We start from the raw sequence: 18652 nt of genomic DNA on the forward strand, positions 1-18652 counted from the left end.
GTTTGGAAATTGCCAACTATGTGCCTTACTGATAGGAAAAAAAAAACAAAAAAAAAAACTTAAGGAGAGAAGGAACAGGCAAGTCTGAAAATTTGGCAGAGTTGAGAACTGCTAATTTAGCAGTGTGAGAAGATTTAGTCTCCTGGTCTCAGAGGAGCATTTGGATATTTACAGACTCTGGGTTGTAGTCAACAGCAAATGGGTCCTAGATCACGAGACAATAGAGAATACCCTTATGTGGCACTCAATTAAGTAAATCTCTGTGAGAATTAAGGAGAATTAAAGGGGGTCATGTGGATGTTCACAAAACAAAACAAAACATCCAGTCCAGCTTAGAGGGGAGATTGGAACACTAAGGCAGATGCCTTAATCCAATTCCTAAGCTACCTATCTAATAGGTAGGCATGTTCAGATACAGTAGCAACCTGTGTCTTCCCTAGTAGGACATCTATAAAAACCTGTACTATAACATCTGGAACAAGCCAAATGGGATCCAGAATTTATTGAACAATGGACTCGAGGGACCAACCTTATGGGAATGTAGCATATGAGAAATCACTTCTTTGGGAAGAAATAGAATAATCCTGCAATATTAACTGATCTCTGGTATGACAAACATTTTAACCACACTTCTACATCTGTATGGTTTAACAAAGGATTTGTAACTTTATTTATACAATTAAATAAAAAGCAAGATATATGTAAACAATGATTTGCCAACATGAGAAAATATTCTGGGAAGCTGAATTAAATATCCCAAAAGATGTAATACTTATGAAAACTGATTAGTCAGAGAAGGCAGTGAAATTGGCCTTAGGAGAAATATACACTGAAGTTAAATGCTTCCATCTACACATTACAAAAGGTTCAAATAACTGTGGATAAAAGGAGGAAAAAAAGTACTGAGTTGGTAAAAGAAATTAAAAGGTCTATGGAGCTGTATGGTCATCATTAAGGTATTTGGTAGAGAGAATTCTCTACACAGCAGCTACTGGCCTGTGATGTGCTTCTCTCTGATTACCAAGGGAACATTTTCTGGGAAAGAAAAAAAGATAGGTGTCCCCATCTAATTTTCTTGTAAACATGCTGATAACTGACCTCCTTAGGCTAAAGATACTTGCTAGCAGGAGTGTTCTTAACTGTGGAATTCTCTTAGGAAGACTGTTCCTAGAATCTGTGGATTTATAAGGCATGGCTCCTGGGAAAATATCACATAAACCCTTTACCAATCTAAATACAAAATGGATGTTTCATAACTTAAACAACCCCCCTCTTATTATGTGAGGTCATTCATAAACCTCATTTAAATTCCTCATCTATTACTGGCCAAAGAAGGTGTCCAATGCAGAAAGGAAGGGCCAAAGTAGCCACAAAGGATAGATTAGATTTTTCTCTGATTCGCCTGAGTCTTTTGACTGTTTATATCCTTGAACATATTAGTAAATCTGGGTAAGACTGATTATTTATGTAAGTCTACTTTGACAGTGCAATCTTTTCTACTAGCTCTAGTATGGTAACATTTATATCTAAGTTGGAAGAAGAGAATATGACTATTTACACATATTTGCTTATATTAAAAAATGGAAGCATAAACTATAAATTTTGTTAGTGGTAATCTATAGAGAGAGGGGGGTTATGGGGTAGAGGGAACTAGAATAGATGCCGGACTTTTCTGGGTATATCTTAATTGGTACATTTGAATTTGGAAACTCACAAATATTTTAAATTATTTTAAAAATTCCCCCAAAGTGAAAGGGGAATGAAACCAATGAACCTAACTGTGTATTGAGTTCAGTGGCATAATACAATGACAGAAACTACTTTCAACTGACTTTAAACACAGAAATTTGATATCTTTCCTTGGTGGGATATACTCTAAGGTGAAAAGCAATAGCAAAAACCAAAATAGTACACTCTTTAAACTCCTTTCAGTAATCATATTGTTGCTGACAGTATTATTTTATTCAGAGTCTATGGTGCGTATTGTGGGAAAAAGCAAATGAGAAATTGTTGAAATCACTGAAAGCCTATTTGGGTTAGAAGGGAAACAAATATTAAGTAGGAAGTATCGATACAAAGTCATGATGTATTAGCTCTTTAAAAGGCCTAGAGGGAGGGGGCACCTGGGTGGCTCAGTCAGTTGAGCATCTGCCTTCGGCTCAGGTCATGATCCCAGAGTCCTGGGATCAAGTCCCACGTCGGGCTCCCTGCTGGCGGGAAGCCTGCTTCTCCCTCTCCCTGCTGCTCCCCCGGCTTGTACTTTCTCTCTCCATCAAATAAATAAATAAAAGCTTTAAGAAAAAAAAAAAAGGCCTCGGGGCGCCTGGTGGCTCAGTCAGTTAAGTGGCTGCCTTCGGCTGTCATGATCTCGGGTCCTGGGATCGAGCCCCGTGTCGGGCTCCCTGCTCCGCGGGAAGCCAGCTTCTCCCCCTCCCACTCCCCCTGCTTGTGTTCCCTCTCTCGTGCTCGCTCTCTCTCTGCCAAATAAATAAATTTAAAATTCTTTTCAAAAAATAAATGAATAAAAAATTTTAAAAAGCCTAGAGGGATGCTTGGGTTGCTCAGTCAGCTAAGCGTCTGCCTTGGGCTCAGATCATTATCCCAGAGTCCTGGGACTGAGCCCCGAGTCAGGCTCCCTGCTCAGTGGGGAGTCTGCTTGAGATTCCCTCTCCCTCTGCCACTCCCCACTGTTGGTGCTCTCTCTCTCTCTCAAATAAATAAATAGCCTAGAAAAAGGGCACCTGGGTGGTTCAGTCGTCTAAATCTCTGCCTTTGGCTCCAGTCATGATCCCAGAGTCCTGGGAACCAGCCCCACATTGGGCTCCCTGCTGAGCCCTCCTGTGCTCCTCCTTTTCCCTCTGACACCCCCAGAACACCCCCCCCCATGCTCTCTCTCTTCCAAATAAATAAATAAATATTTTTTAAAATAAAATAAAATAGGGGCGCCTGGGTGGCTCAGTCGTTAAGCGTCTGCCTTTGGCTCAGGTCGTGATCCCAGGGTCCTGGGATCGAGCCCCACATCGGGCTCCCTGCTCAGCGGGAAGCCTGCTTCTCCCTCTCCCACTCCCCCTGCTTGTGTTCCCTCTCTTGCTGTCTCTCTCTGTCAAATAAATAAATAAAATCTTAAAAAAATAATAAAATAAAATAAAAGGCCTAGAAAAAAAATACACAACCATTAGCAATGGGCACTCCTAATGTCCAAATAAGTGGTCTGTAAAAACCATTTGCCACTAAGAGAAACCAAGACTTATTGGAGAAATGGCTAGCTCTATGTCTATAGCAGGCAATATGCAAGATGAACCTAGAGCATCTTGCCATACCAAAAAGCAAATAAGCTATTAAAGACTACTAATTAAAGTCATGTCAAAAGATTTAGAAGCCAACGTAAAGAGATTCCCATTGGCCAAAGATGGAAAACACTGACCATTAATGAGAAATCTGCAATGGATAAATACACTATTTTTAAATCCATGAGTTCAGAGAGATTTTTTAAAATTTCATTATAATTAACATACAGTGTTACATTAGTTTCAGGTGTACAATACAGTGTTTCAACAATTCTATGCATTATTCAGTGCTCCTCATGGTAAGCATACTCTTAATCCCTTTCACCTAATTCACCCCGCCCACCACCTCCCATCTGGTAACCATGTTTGTTTTCTATAGTTAAGAGTCTGTTTTTCAGTTTGTCTCTTTTTTTCTTTGCTCATTTGTTTTGTTTCTTAAATTTCACATATGAAAAAAATGTCCACGAGTGAAATCATATGGTATTTGTCTTTCTCCAACTGACTTATTTCACTTAGCATAGTACTCTCTAGATCCATCCATGCTGTTAAAAATGGCAAGATTTCATTCTTTTTCATGGGCTGAGTAATATATATACATATTTTATATATATACATATACATATATATATATATATCACATCTTCTTTATCCATTCATCTATGGATGGACACTTGGGCTGTTTCCCTTAATTGGCTATTATAAATAATGCTACAATAAACATAGGGATGAATGTACCTTTTTGAATTAGTGTTTTAATATTCTTTGGGTAAATACCCAATAGTGGAAGTACTGGATCATAATGATAATTCTATTTTTAATTTTTTGAGACAGTATCCCTTCCCACCAGCAGTGCACAGGGTTCCTTTTGCTCCATGTCCTCAACAACACTTGTTTTTTTTAGTCATTCTGACAGATGTAAGGTGATATATCTCATTGTTGTTTTGATTTGCATTTCCCTGATGATGAGTAATGCTGATCATCTTTTCAGGTATCTTTTAGCCATCTGTATGTCTTCTTTGGAGAAATGTCTGTTCATGTCATCTGCCCATTTTTAATTGGATTATTTGGGTTTCTTGGTGTTGAGTTCTTTACATATTTTGGAGATGATCAGATATGTCATTTGCAAATATCTTTCCATGGGTTATCTTTTAGTTTTCTGTTTTCTCTACTATGCAGAAGCTTTTTTAATATAGTCTCAATTGCTTATTTTTGCTTTTGTTTCCCTTGTCTCAGCAGGCATATCTACAAAAATTGTTGTTATGGCCGATGTCAGAGAAATTACTGCCCGTGCTCTCTTCTGAGATTTTTATGGTTTCAGGTCTCATGTTTAGGTCCTTGATCCATTTTGAATTTATTTTTGTGTATGGTGTAAGAAAGTGGATCCAGTTTCATTCTTTGGCAAGTAGCTGTCCAGTTTTCCCAACACTATTTGTTGAAGAGACTTTTTCCCATTGCATATTCTTGCCTCCTTGGTTGTAGATTCATTGACTATATAAGTGGGGATTTATTTCTGGGCTCTCTTCTGCTCTATCAATCTCTGTGTGTTTTTTTGTGCCAGTACCATACTGTTTTGATTCTTGTAGTTTTGTAGTACAGTTTAAAATCTAGGATTGTGATACCTTAAACTTTGCTTTTCTTTCTCAAGATTGCTTTGGCTAATCTTCTATGGTTACACTCAAATTTAAGGATTATTCTAGTTTTCTGAAAAATGTTGTTGGTATTTTGATAAGAATTGCATTAAATCTGTAGATTGTTTTGGGTAGTATGGATATTTTAACATTGTTTTCCTAATCCATGAGCATGGAATATCTTTCCGTTTGTTTGTGCTATCTTCAATTTTTTCCATCAATGTTTTATAATTTACAAAGTACAGGTCTTTCACCTCCTTGGTTAAGTTTATTCCTAGGTATTTTATTATTTTTGGTACAATTGTAAATGGATCTGTTTTCTTAATTTCTCTTTCTGCTACTTCATTAGTCATTATTAGGATATAGAAATGCAACAGATGCATGCTATGATTTTGATCTTTTTAAATTTGTGGAAACTTGGTTTTGACCTGATATATGATCTCTCCTGGAGAATGTTCCATGTATACTTGAAAAGAATGTGTATTCTGTTGTTTTGGATCAAATATTCTGACTATATCTTTTAGGTCCATCTGGCTTGAGTTGAGTCAGACCAGGTATTTTCCAGGACTGCAGTAGCACCAAACTGCAGGGCACTCTCCCTGTATTGTCCTATCAGAAGCTTTCACGGGGTGGTGGGGCCTGCAGTCAGACCACATGTCTGCCTCCAACCCACTGCTGAAGCTGGTGTGTGTGGTTATCTTCACCCTTTCCTGGGGCAGGAGTTGCTTTGGGGTGGTGCTGGCCCCTACTGGGGCTGCTTGCACACTGCCAGGCTCGTGGCACCACTTTGGCATGTTGAAGGGTGTGTCTGCAGGAGAACGAGGGGTTGGGGCACAGGTCTGCATAGGTCTGCTGTGGGAGGGGACCTGCAGGTACCTGGGAAAACTCGTGCCGAGGCTGGTTGGTTTGGAGGGAGCAGATCTGAAGAAACATGTGGAACAGGATGTGCTGTTAGCAAGCTAGGTAGAGGGTGTTTTCAGTGCACTGATTCCTGCAGGTGTTCATGTGGGGGCTGGGGTCAGGGGAGGGAAATGGCACACGCTAGCTCCTTTGCTCTTGGAGAAGTCTCCCAAAGTTCCCTGTCCCTCTAACACATGCTCTGAGATTATTAAATAAATCTTCCCATATACCCCAGGTATTTTTGAAACTTTTTTTTGGGGGGGGGGTGTATCTCAGCAGGGTTGTTTGTTGTATTGTCTCTTTAACGGTGGGGACTCAGCTTCTCCCTCTCCCTTTGCCTCCCCACCATCCTTACTGGAGCTCTCTCTCTCTAAAATAAATAAACAAAATCTTTTTTAAAAAAGGATGGGGAGGGCGCCTGGGTGGCTCAGTTGGTTAAGCGACTGCCTTCGGCTCAGGTCATGATCCTGGAGTCCCGGGATCGAGTCCCGCATCGGGCTCCCTGCTCAGCCGGGAGTCTGCTTCTCCCTCTGACCCTCCTCCCTCTTGTGCTCTCTGTCTCTAATTCTCTCTCGCAAATAAATAAATAAAATCTTTAAAAAAAAAAAAAAAAAGGATGGGGACTCTTTCCTATTGCCCTCCAGCTCTCCCAGAGTGGAGCCTGCTGATTTTTAAAGTTCCCAGTGTTAAGTCCCATTGATTGCAAAAACTCATGAAGCCAGGCCTCTCCCTGGAAGTCTGAGAGATAATTCAAAAAATCTCATTGGTCATCTTTGGAGATTGCTATAGAACCAATTATTCATAAAACTGCTAAATAAAAGAATCAAGCATTTATCCTGTAAAAACAGTGTTTCTTGGTATCCAAATAGTTGAATTGGGATTATTCTTTTTTTTTTTTTAAGATTTTATTTATTTATTTGAGAGAGAGAGAATGGGGGAGGAGGGTCAGTGGGGGTCAGGAGGGTCAGTGGGAGAAGCAGACTCCCTGCTGAGCAGGGAGACCGATGCGGGACTAGATCCTGGGACTCCAGGATCATGACCTGAGCTGAAGGCAGTTGCTTAACCAACTCAGGTGCCCCAAGGATCATTTTTTAAATAGAAATATTCCAGCTAAGAAATATGTAATAATGACAAAATTGGATTATCGACATTTTACAAGCCCTAATGAATTTGTGAATTCAGGCAATGGTCATCAATGGCTCCTAATATCACAAAATGGAGACAACCAGTCATTATGCATCTCCTGACAGAAGAATACAACACCATCTATGAGATACTCTTACCAAATATTGAATCTGAATGTAATCAAGCTTCTAGATGTAATTCACAGAAAATATAGGAGGTAGATGAGAGCACGGGAACACAATTATCAAAATCCAGACCGCAGAATTTTCTTAAGATTTTATTTATTTAGGGGCGCCTGGGTGGCTCAGTCGTTAAGTGTCTGCCTTCAGCTTAGGTCATGGTCCCAGGGTCCTGGGATCGAGCCCCGCATCGAGCTCTCTGCTCGGCGGGAAGCCTGCTTCTCTGTCTCCCACTCCCCCTGCTTGTGTTCCCTCTCTCGCTATGTCTCTGTCAAATAAATAAATAAATAAATCTTTTTTTAAAAAAAGATTTTATTTGAGAGAGAGTGAGAGAGCACAAGCAGGAGGGAGAATGCTCTCCACTGAGCAGGGAGCCCAATGTGGGGCTCAATCCCCCAGGACCTGAGCTGAAGGCAGACGCTTAACCAACTGAGCCACCCAGGTGCCCCAAGGCTGCAGAATTTTCTAAAATATGAGGAAAATATTTAGAATAGTGGCAAAAATCAGAGTATTTTCTCTTGCACTGGACTTTGTGGTTTGTCATTTTGAGATCCGTAACACCCACAGTCATTTCATCTGCAAAAAGAAGCTGTCTTTAGATGAAGATGACCTAGAAGACGACAGAGCAAGAAAACCCCAAAATAGAGCTAGAAACCTGATGACACAGTGTGATTATCAACTTCTACGTCAAACTGCAAAGTCTGTCATACCTCCTTTTACTGTTTAAGCTGGTTTGAGCTAAACTTACTTTTACTTGTAAACCAAAGCTTCTTAATTTATCGATTAGAAAGGGAGCTATATACTATGAAAATGAACCACTTCCAATGAATACACTTACAATTCGAGGCTCTATATATGCAAGTTCTATCTATCCATCCATCCATCCAGTCATCCATCCATTCATCCATCCATCCATCCATCCATCCATCCATCCATCCATCCATATATCTGGTTTTTTTCAAGTTATAAATAAAATCAAATTGAAGAGTAAATTGGCAGGCTGTCTTTCTTTCCTTAGTTTTTAAGCTGCACTGGAGACATGTTTAAGCGTAAGGTTCCCCTCCAAATCTTCTCCAGTCATTAATCATTGAAAATATTTTGGATATTGACTAGTTACCCAAAAGATAATACTGTGAAAAACCAAACTGCAAAGTGTTTAAAACTGATTTCTGTAAACACTCTAAATTGATGGATCTTGAACATTTGTGACTGGATCCAAAATAAGAACAAAACTCTTGAAACAAATGTATACACATAATAAACGTGAGGCAGTCTGATATTTTCAATTCTATTTAATTATTTGTGTGTTACAACTCACTATATAGATTCCACAATCCACTCCCTAACAAGTTTGCAACCTGCAGTATGAGAAGGCATTGATATAAATTACTTCATTATTTTTGAAAGAAGATGGTCCTCTCAAAAAGGAGAAAAAGATATATTGCCATTATTGCAAACAGTAAAATATTAAGGGCAGGAAAGCAGACATTCACTATCTTTAGGTTTTCTACACAAGTATTCTACAAGATTATTTAGAATAAATTATTGCTAAATTACTTCAGTTTCTGATATGTACAGATAAAAGGCTATTATAGTTATTGCAGGTTACTCAAGGGTGTGATTTGGTTGCCAAAGTTTTCAGATCTTCTGAAGCTTGTCTTTTGATCTTTGACAAAAACCAAGGTAGTAAAAGAATTTAGTATAGATGCAGCCTCGTTTTCCTGCCTCTCTCATGTTCTCCTACACTATGATTCACTCCTTAATCATGACAAATCCTAAGAGATCTGCATTCACTTAGCCACTAGTCCACCACCGAAATACACCTGTTGCAATGACAAATTTTCAGGTGTGACACTGCTGCAATAAGTAATACCCTAGAGGGGCATGTGGAAAAAATGTGTTTCTCTTGGCAAGTAGCTTTAAATAAGAAGTGGCTTGAACATTCATCTTCTCTGTGAGTGTACCACATAAGGTGAGATTTGTAGACACCCCTCACTTTTCATAGATTAATAATTTCTGGTTTCCTATATTCCTCACACATGTGTAATCTTAGCTCTAGTGATAACTTTTTATTATTCCTTAGATGAAAAATGATAGTTGGTGATAAATGCTTCTGATTGTCAATTTATAAATTTGCTCTACAAGAGCAAAATTAGGGTAAGAAATGATCAGATAGTGCCAGGAATGATGATTTAACAAAAAATATGCTGCCCATATAAATCTTCAATTAGAAGATTCATTGTGCAGAAATACTCATCTCAAGATGCATATGCTATCTCTTGGACTTAAGTCCAAAAATCCATTAAGTATAAATTAACCTAATGAAGTCACTGAGTCAATACCTAGTAAAATCAGCACTTAATGGAGTAAAATTTTTTACTGTGATGAGGAGTAAAGGACAAGTTGGGGGTGGGTAAAGAGGACTGAGAAAGACAGAAACTTGGGACAGACAGAGGAAGTGGGAGGTCCCTCATGTTTAGAGGCCAGAAGAAGCAGAAGTGGCTATGGAAATTCTGAAAGAAATTCTGTTTAGAAATCAATGCCTATTGGCTATGTACTATACAAATAATATTTTAGTGTAAGCACAGCTGAAACTAGAATAAATTAGTAAGACATGGTTCCTTTCTTTTTTTGTCTACTATCTATTACATGTAGGACACGGAAGGTGGCTTGTATGCCAGGAAAAAAAATCTTTGTTGCAAGTTGCTGAAGTCTGAGTTATGATCTGGGGAAAAGAACTCTTCGATTTCCTAAATATGGGCCCATTTTCCCAGTCAAAACTAACCATCCCTGTGTCTTCAGTCTATGTTCCAATGAGAATAAGAAGGTAAAAGACAAAGATGAAGAGCTAAGAGGAGAAAAAGGTCATGTATGGATGTGTTTCCATCTCCTTTCCTTCCCTCATTAAAACTAATATCATTGGGCTTTCCAGAGACTCTATCCCGTAGCCTTTTATCTGTACGTATCAGAAACTGAAGTAATTTAGCAATAATTTATTCTAAATAATCTTGTAGACTACTTGTGTAGAAAACCTAAAGATAGTGAATGTCTGCTTTCCTGTCCTTAATATTTTACTGTTTGCAATAGTGGCAATGTATCTTTTTCTCCTTTTTGAGAGGACCATCTTCTTTCAAAATAATGGGTCATCGGTTCAGGGTGAATACTATATCCTGCGGAACAGCAGCCCAACCTTATAGAAAGCTGTCCCTGAGCTTGTACTTAGTTAACACTTTAATAAGCCATTTCTTCTTTTCATTCTTTTAAGTTGGCTGCTCTCGGCTAATGCAGTATATGGTAGCTTCTACAGGAATGTACCTATTTTCATTTCTCCTCTATCATAAAATGGGTCACTTGTTCTTGGGTGATAAGATACAGGATCTAATATCAGGAAATCAGGCATCCTATAAACTTTTTGGATGGTGATTCTGGAAGATGTGTTAGGCATGGGAAGCAGATCCAAATTTAGAGTAGATGCTGATCACAGCATGGATGAATTATTTTTTCTCAAATAGGAGTCCGATATAATCAACTTGCTATCAAGTAGCTGGCAAGTCTCCTCAAGAAATGGTACCATGTTAAGGTCTTGGTATTGGTCTCGACTGCTGAGATTTGGGGCATTAAAGAATAAGTCACTAGTTCAACATGGTAAGAATACATGCTATTGGGCCCATACGTAGCCCCTATCCCTGTCAACATGGTTCTTCTGCTCATGAATGCATTATGTAAACTCTAGAGTGTCTGAGGACAGAGGCTGGCTAATATCCACTGGATGAATCACTGTGTCCACCTGGTTGTTCAGGGCTTCCTCCACGGTGTCTCTGCTCTGATAGGAATTAATGTGAAACATAAAGATCCTCATGCCTTGTGCCTATTACCATAAATCCATGCACATACCTCTTTCCCAAACTTCCTTGCCTCCCAACTTCAAATCTTATCCTGACCACTAGCCAAACCATTTGCCAGGGGTCCTTAAATATGTATACTTACGGACATTTCTCCACAAGTAAATGACAAAGTAGATTGCTCACATGACTGCTCACTAGAAGGCTTTCCCTTCATCACTGTCATGTGGGGCCTTTCCTGAATGGATCTATAGTATGGGAACAGTTCACTTTCAGCTAGTATCAACATTTCAAGGTAACCCATTAGACTTGTCTTTTTCCCTCCTCTCTTATTTACTTGTGGCAATCTTCCCATGAAGCCATGCGTGTAAGTGGAGGGAAAGTCATCCATGCAATAGAAGTAGGTGACATAGGGTTCTGGGACATCTATTCATGCAACTTATTTTGTGCCCTCTTGACCTTGTCAGACTGGATCCTGAAAGTAGTACTTCCATCATATGATGGACTGTTGTTGTACCCTCTTGACCTTATGACTTGGTAGATTTGATAATACCTATTCCATGATAGATAGCTCTGGTCATAGTCATTTGCATGTTCTATGGTCAGGTACTCATCCTTTACTAGAAGCCAGGGACATGGCAGGAACTGCTTTTCAAATATTCTTAGCTAAGAAGGCATGGTCTTGCTCCAGAAACCTAAAAAGTCTATACTTTCTCTCTCCTACTGGGGCTTTCCAGAGACTCTATCCCATATCTTTATTCACCACAGAAACCTTTAGCATTATCAGATCTACTGGGTGACAGGGCCAATTGCACCATGGCCAAAACTGCTATGATATCCTCTCTGGCTCCTAGGAATGACCACAGGGTGAGGGGTGGACCTATTGGACTATGAGATGTTCTTAGCCAAGATTCCTTTGGCCACCTGGTCCCCATGTGTCCCATTCTAATAGAGGGCCATAATGGCAATTCAGGTCCCTTACTATCAATGTCGACTCAGTCACTAAATTTACTGTATTCAGCAATCCCAAACATCTTAGTAGTCACCTTTCTTCAGACTAGAGTTATTCTGGTTAAATGTCCACATATCTCCCTGGGGAAAAATTAGGAGAATATTTATCATATATTCTTAGGGTAACATTTCTGGTTATTTTATTAAGGGTACCCAGCTTCTCTTTCAGTCAATAGGCTCTGGGTTTTAAAACTGCAGTAGATCTACAAAAAGGGTGACAAACCAAAATGATCTATTCCAAGAGCTGAAAATAGCCTACTGCTCACCAGCTCTCAATTTTTTTTTTCTGGTTTGTAAGTCAAGGTGGCTAGCTACCCATATCACTCTCAGGTACACCTTGGACTATTAGCTGAAGTCATGGATATCTGATGTTAATGCACTCTGACTGCCACGCCAGCCTTGCTGCTCATTACAGTAATTACATTCACATGGCTTCTGTTAATTAATGTCTCCATAGGAATCTGATATTCTGGAAGTTTATCATACCCATCAACACTAGACATTCCAGTTCTATGGCAACACTGCCTACTCAGTCCTGGGCTACAGAGGCTACCTATAGTTACCCAGGTCATAACTGAGTTTCTCAAGAATGATAGTGCTCCCCTCTACAGTCTCCTCTATTCTATTCTCAAGGTAAACACAGTCCGATGGTGGGTTTTCTGGTCTCATATAACATTATACATTTATAGTCTAACATCGTAACATTATCTCTCCAAGCCTTTGACCTTTCCTCGATACTCCAAGGCAGTTTTAGCATTTCTGCTTCACATACTATAAGCCACCATTTTATCCAATTTCAAGAATTAGCTCGGCAGCATATTAAGTTCCAGGTGTCCTCGTGAAGATGTTAAGCCCCAAGTTTAACATCCCATGTCAATAAACTTTTTCCCTTTCCAGCCACAGATATTGACTTTTCTAGATACACATGTGCTCCCCTTGTTCCAGGTCCTGTATCCTTTCAGCGTACACAATACTTCTCACTGCAAGTTCTTATTATTTCCATCACCCCTTGGGAAGTGCTGTAATCTGACCCTCGTTTTAAGTCTGGTGAGGAGATGGCATATTATTTATGAGACACCCGCTTCAGGTGAGGTTTTTGGGGGAAGTGTCAAGGCAAGTTGAGGATGATTGCCTCCAACTAGGGTAAGAGAGCTGCTTCTGCCAGCCCAGTGAGTGACAGAAAATCTGGGGTTCAAGATATGCCAGAATAGGCTCATCTACACAAATGTCCCAATCCCAGGTCTCAGGGTCCCACTCTTTCCATAACGAACCCCTCATTTCAAAATAGGAGACCTGTCAAGGTTTAGTATTTAGTAGTGTAGCTATCCTTACCATTAAACCCTGAGTTTGAATTTCCATATTGTTTGTGCTCCAGCTGCTGTAAATAGGGTTTTTCAAATACTGAGGTACATTTTTCTGATGCTCACAGTATACCTTGAGTTTGTAGTTACCTATTTTTTTCTCAAATCTCCTAAAGACTTTAACAAAAAGCAGTCAATTCCATCTTCAACAGACTTCAGAACTTAAAAAAAAAAAAAGGTTGCATCAGACATTCCACCAGTGCAATTGTTGTCTAGGTGGAGACAGAGATTCCCGGTGCTTCTTATTCGACCATCCTCCCAGAATCCTCTCCAAATTCCAAATTGTCATTTTTTATCAGTGGATAAATACCAAATAAAATTATTTCAATGTCAGAATTATTTAAGAAAGAAAAGAAGCCATCAACTTCATAGTCCTTGTTATTACCACTCTCACCATGCCAAGTGTTACCTATCACTTATACTGATGTTTGACCTTCATCTGCTCCTCAAGCCAATCTACCACTGGAGAAAGTCTTAGTAACTGTGATGTTACACCAGGTTCATCACCACCACCAGAGGGGTCCCTATCACTAACTGCCCCAAGACTGATACAGTACCTGACTCCCATTCTGACAGGCTACTTTCTAGAGCCACTTCAGGTAACAATTGACTTAGCCTGGGTTCCCCATAAAACAGATCTGGGACAAGAGCCTGCATGTAGGTTGATTTTGGTAAAGTAATTACAAACAGGAGTAGGGAAGTAGGAAGAGCAAAACAGGAAATGAGGAAAAGGCAATATGAAGTGTGTTATTAGTTGGCCATTGCAGCTGCTATCAGTTGGCAGCTGAAGCGTGATTCCTTTAGTGACCCTCTGAGGAACTGTGTGGAAGGGACCTCAGAATTGCCAACCTGAAGAACAAGAGAGGAGCATTTAACCACTGCCTCCCATACTCCTTGTTCAAGAGTTGCCCCTGGATTATTAGCTCCTTCACACATCCAGGGTAGTCTATGGTGAGAATGGGTAAGGGGGTTCCTGCATGTGTTCCACACAGCTGAGGCAGCAGCAAAGCTCTGGTGCAGGAAGCAAGGGGTACACAGTGCAGCTAAGGCAAGGTGCTGTGAGTTCACGGAGTACAACTGGTTGCTGGAGTAAAAATGTTAGGCTTAGAGGATGAGAAGAGCTTTCCAATACACAGTAGGACAAGTGCTCTAATAAAGAAATGTTAAAATACTATGGAACCTTAAATGGGAAGGAGAAGATGATCCTTGGGCTTTGAAGCACGACTGGAAGAGTTGAGGGCTTCCCATCATTGCTTCCCCATTTGTATCCTTTTTCTTTTTAAATATTGGATTAATCATATTCATTATCTTCTGCCCCCAAAGCCTAATGTTTTAAAAAGGAGGAAAAGGAGGGGCGCCTGGGTGGCTCAGTCGGTTAAGCGGCTGCCTTCAGCTCAGGTCATGATCCCAGGGTCCTGGGATCGAGCCCCACGTCGGGCTCCTTCCTCAGTGGGGAGCCTGCTTCTCCCTCTCCCTCTGCTTGCCACTCCACCTGCTTGTGCTCTCCCTCTATCTCTATCAAATAAATAAATAAATCTTTTTAAAAAAAGAAAAGGAGGAGAAAAACTTAAATATATTTTCTGTGGCAAATTTTTTTATGTGAAAAAAAAAGTAGTTGCTGGCTAAAAATACAAAGTATATAGTAGCCCTCCCCACCACCTTATCTGCAGGGGATATGTCCCAGACCCCCAGTGAATGCCGAAAACCATGGTTAGTACCCAACCCTATATATACTATGCTTTTTACTCTACATACATGCCTACAATAAAGTTTAATTTATAAATTAGGAACAGTGAGAGATCAATAACAATAAAACCAGCACGAATTTCTTTTTTCCTTCTTCACAATTTCACAGACAGATTTGTTCTTACTATAGATCTCAGCAACCTCGGCATATAATTTTTTTTTCTCTCCCTATTTAGTTGAGACCTTTCAACTCTTCACTTCAAGGAAGTACTTTCCAGCTTTTCTTTGGCACCTCTGAATTGCCAGTATCATCACCCTTGAGTTCTGGGACCTTTATTAAGTAAAATAAGGGTTATTTTAACACAAGCATACTGTGACAGCCGATCTGATGACCCAGATGGCTAAGTGACTAATGGGCAGGTAGCACATATACAGCATGGATGCACTGCACGAAGAGATGATTCATGTCCCAGACAGGACAGTGCAAGATTTCATCAGGATACTCAAAATGGCATGCAATTTAAAACTTACGAATTATTTCTTCCTGGAATTTTCCATTTAATATTTTTGGACCACAGTTGACTACAGATAACTGAAACCAATGAAAGCAAAACTGCAGATAGGGGTGGGGGGGACTACTGCATTTACCCCTGGACTGTGACTTGCACTTTACTGGAGCTGTGAAGCAGCATGAGAAAACACTTGAATAAATGCATGTACTGTGTAATCTATTTAGGGGGTGAGAAGAGAGAATCGGCATGATACCTTAGTGAACAATTCAGAACACAGCAAGGAAATGCATTTATATATATATTAAACAAAGGAATGATTATTCTTTCATAGTCCTGAAGTTGAAAAGCAAATTTGAAACAGTGATTACAAACCCCACTCTCAAATACTAACTTTCTATAGGGTGCACTGTTTGTATGTTACTAATGGACAAATTTTCCAAAATTCTGTGGTTGAACTCCATGCTCCTTTCAAAAGAAAATGGTTATATAAGGTGCTTTTGCTTGCCTGGTATTGGAAGAAGGAAAATATCTCTTACCTAGATGAGAAAAAGTTAAGATGTTCTAAAGACACCTAAACAGATAAAAAGAGGATCCCTACTGGGTTTTAGAAAGTTCACAAATCACAACATTCAAATTCAATATTTTTATGGTTATATCTAAAATATTTGTGCTTTACTTTTCCCCATATTATAAACACTTACACTTTATATCTGAACCTGTGATTCAGAATGATTGATTCACTTTTCAAATCAGGACACACTAAATATATATCTCTTTTTTTTTGGATCGTTTTATATGCATTTTTAAAATTGCTTCAGGTATTTTATTAGTAAGTCACCACAGACTATTTTAAATATGCCTTTCCTATCCAAAACCAGCATATTGTTGCCATATTAGTCAGTCGCTACTGTCAATTTTTAAATTATTTTCTGAATTTATCTAGGATGCCTAACACTGCCACCATGATATGTAGTTATGAAGACACTTATGGCCTTTTGTAAAAGTCAGTATTTATCTTATACCAGCTCTCTTTTCAGATAGAAAACATACTTAATAAATGAAAAAAATTAGTTAATAAGCCACATTTAGCTAGCACTAGTGATTGTTCGATGGAACAATATACAGTAGAAGTTAACTCCATTTAATTTACAGCTATTTTATAACAATATTTTATTAAGGTATAATTTACATAGAGTAAAATCACAAATCTTAAATATACAGCTTGGGGAATGTTGATAAATGTCTGCAGTAACTGTTAGCCAGATCAAGATACAAAACATTTCAACTACTCCCCCCCCCCAAATTCCCTCATGTCCCTTTTCCAGCTAATTTTAATCCCCTGCCCTCACCCAGAGCAATCACTGTTCTGAGATGCATCACTACAGCCTAGTTTGGCCTATAATTGGCCTTCATATAGACGGTTATGCAGAATGTTGTACCTGGTTTATTTTGCTCAATGTGATGCTTTTGAGATTTATGTAGGTTATTGCATGTACCAGTAGTCCGTTCGTTTTCATTAGTGTTATTCCACTATCTGACTGTATTGCAGTTTGTCTATCCATTCTCCTGTGGATAGAAACTTGATTGTTTATAGTTTTGTGTTATGAATAAAACTGCCATAAACATTCATTTCTCTATATACCTAAGAATGGAACTGCTGAAACACAGAGTAGGTGTGTATTTAACTTTAGAAATTTCCAGTTTTCCAAAGTGGTTGTACCATATATTACATTCCTATCCATAGTGTATGAAAGTTCTAGGTACTCTACATTCCCATTATTGCTTGATATTGTCAGTCTTTTTCAGTTTTAACCATTTAACCAGTGTGTATATTTTGTAGTTTTAGTCATTTAGTGGTATCTTGTGGTTTTAATTTGCATTTCCTTGATGATAAGTGATGTTGACTTTCTATATACTTATTGGCCTTTTGTATATTTTTTTTCTGTGAAGTGTCCTTAACTGGCTTCTCCTTTTATTACTGGTTTATAGGAGTTCTTCATATATTCTGGGTAAAAGTTCTTTGTCAGATACGGATATTTTGAATATTTTATTCCAATCTGTGGCTTAGTTCTTCACTTTTTAAACGGAAGCTTTTGATGAACAGAAAGTTTTGATTTGGTGAAGTCTAATGTCTCTTTCTCTCTTACCCCAAAAATCCTTCTGGGATTTTTAACTGGGATTGTATTGAATCTAGAGATCAGTTTGGAAAAGCAAATTAGGCAGCTTATTTTCTCCTATATAAAGAAATCTATAGGTAGGCAGTCCAGATATGATACATTACTCTATTGCACTGTTTAGAACCCAAGCTCCTTCGTCTTACTGCTCAGCTGACCCTGGATTGTCTCCTCATTGATACAATACAGCTAGTGTGTTACCTCAGGTTTCAATTATGCAATTCAGGAAAAAGGAAGGGGGAGGGCAGAGGACAAAAGGTAAAATGTGTATGGCATCTGAATCTTTCATCTCTAAAACACCTTTTCTTAAAGTTCCACCTAACACTGTATACTTACATCTCATTAAACTGTTTTATCATGTCATTTCTATCTGTAGAGGAATCTGGAAAAATGTTTTTGAGCAGTGATCCTAAAAATTCAAGCTCTGTTAGTAAAAAAAGAAGAGGATAAAGTATATTGTTGGGTAGACAACTAGGTATTCTGTACAAGTAAAAAAAGTTCTTTAAAAAAAAAAAGTTCTTCTGCAAGACTGCTATTCTCTGAGTTAAGAATGCTAGTGAAGGACCAGGTTTGGTGGAGAAGTTCATAGATGATCTACTAGATGGCTTTAAACTCTGAACTATATCACATCACAAAACTTGAAAAATCCTAGACCAGGAGCATTTGATGTTTACAAAATAAAGTGAAGATATTTTGGCATCTGGTTTAAGAAAATGTCATTTGTTTGTAAATGAAAGCAGAATCTGTTGCCCAACTTCAAGACTACTTCATTCCATTTCCTTCTACAGACTAAAAATAGTCACAAGACAGGAAAAACAGCTGGTTAAATACATATGTGTCTTAATGATGCCTTAACAGATGTGGATCTCCTGCTCAACTGAAATAGGTCATTGTTTTCAACCCACTTCAAGAATGCATAGAAGATTCTGAGTAAAGAATTACTGTAC

Source organism: Neomonachus schauinslandi, chromosome 2, assembly GCF_002201575.2.
Source record: "Neomonachus schauinslandi chromosome 2, ASM220157v2, whole genome shotgun sequence".
Classification (NCBI taxonomy): Eukaryota; Metazoa; Chordata; class Mammalia; order Carnivora; family Phocidae; genus Neomonachus; species Neomonachus schauinslandi.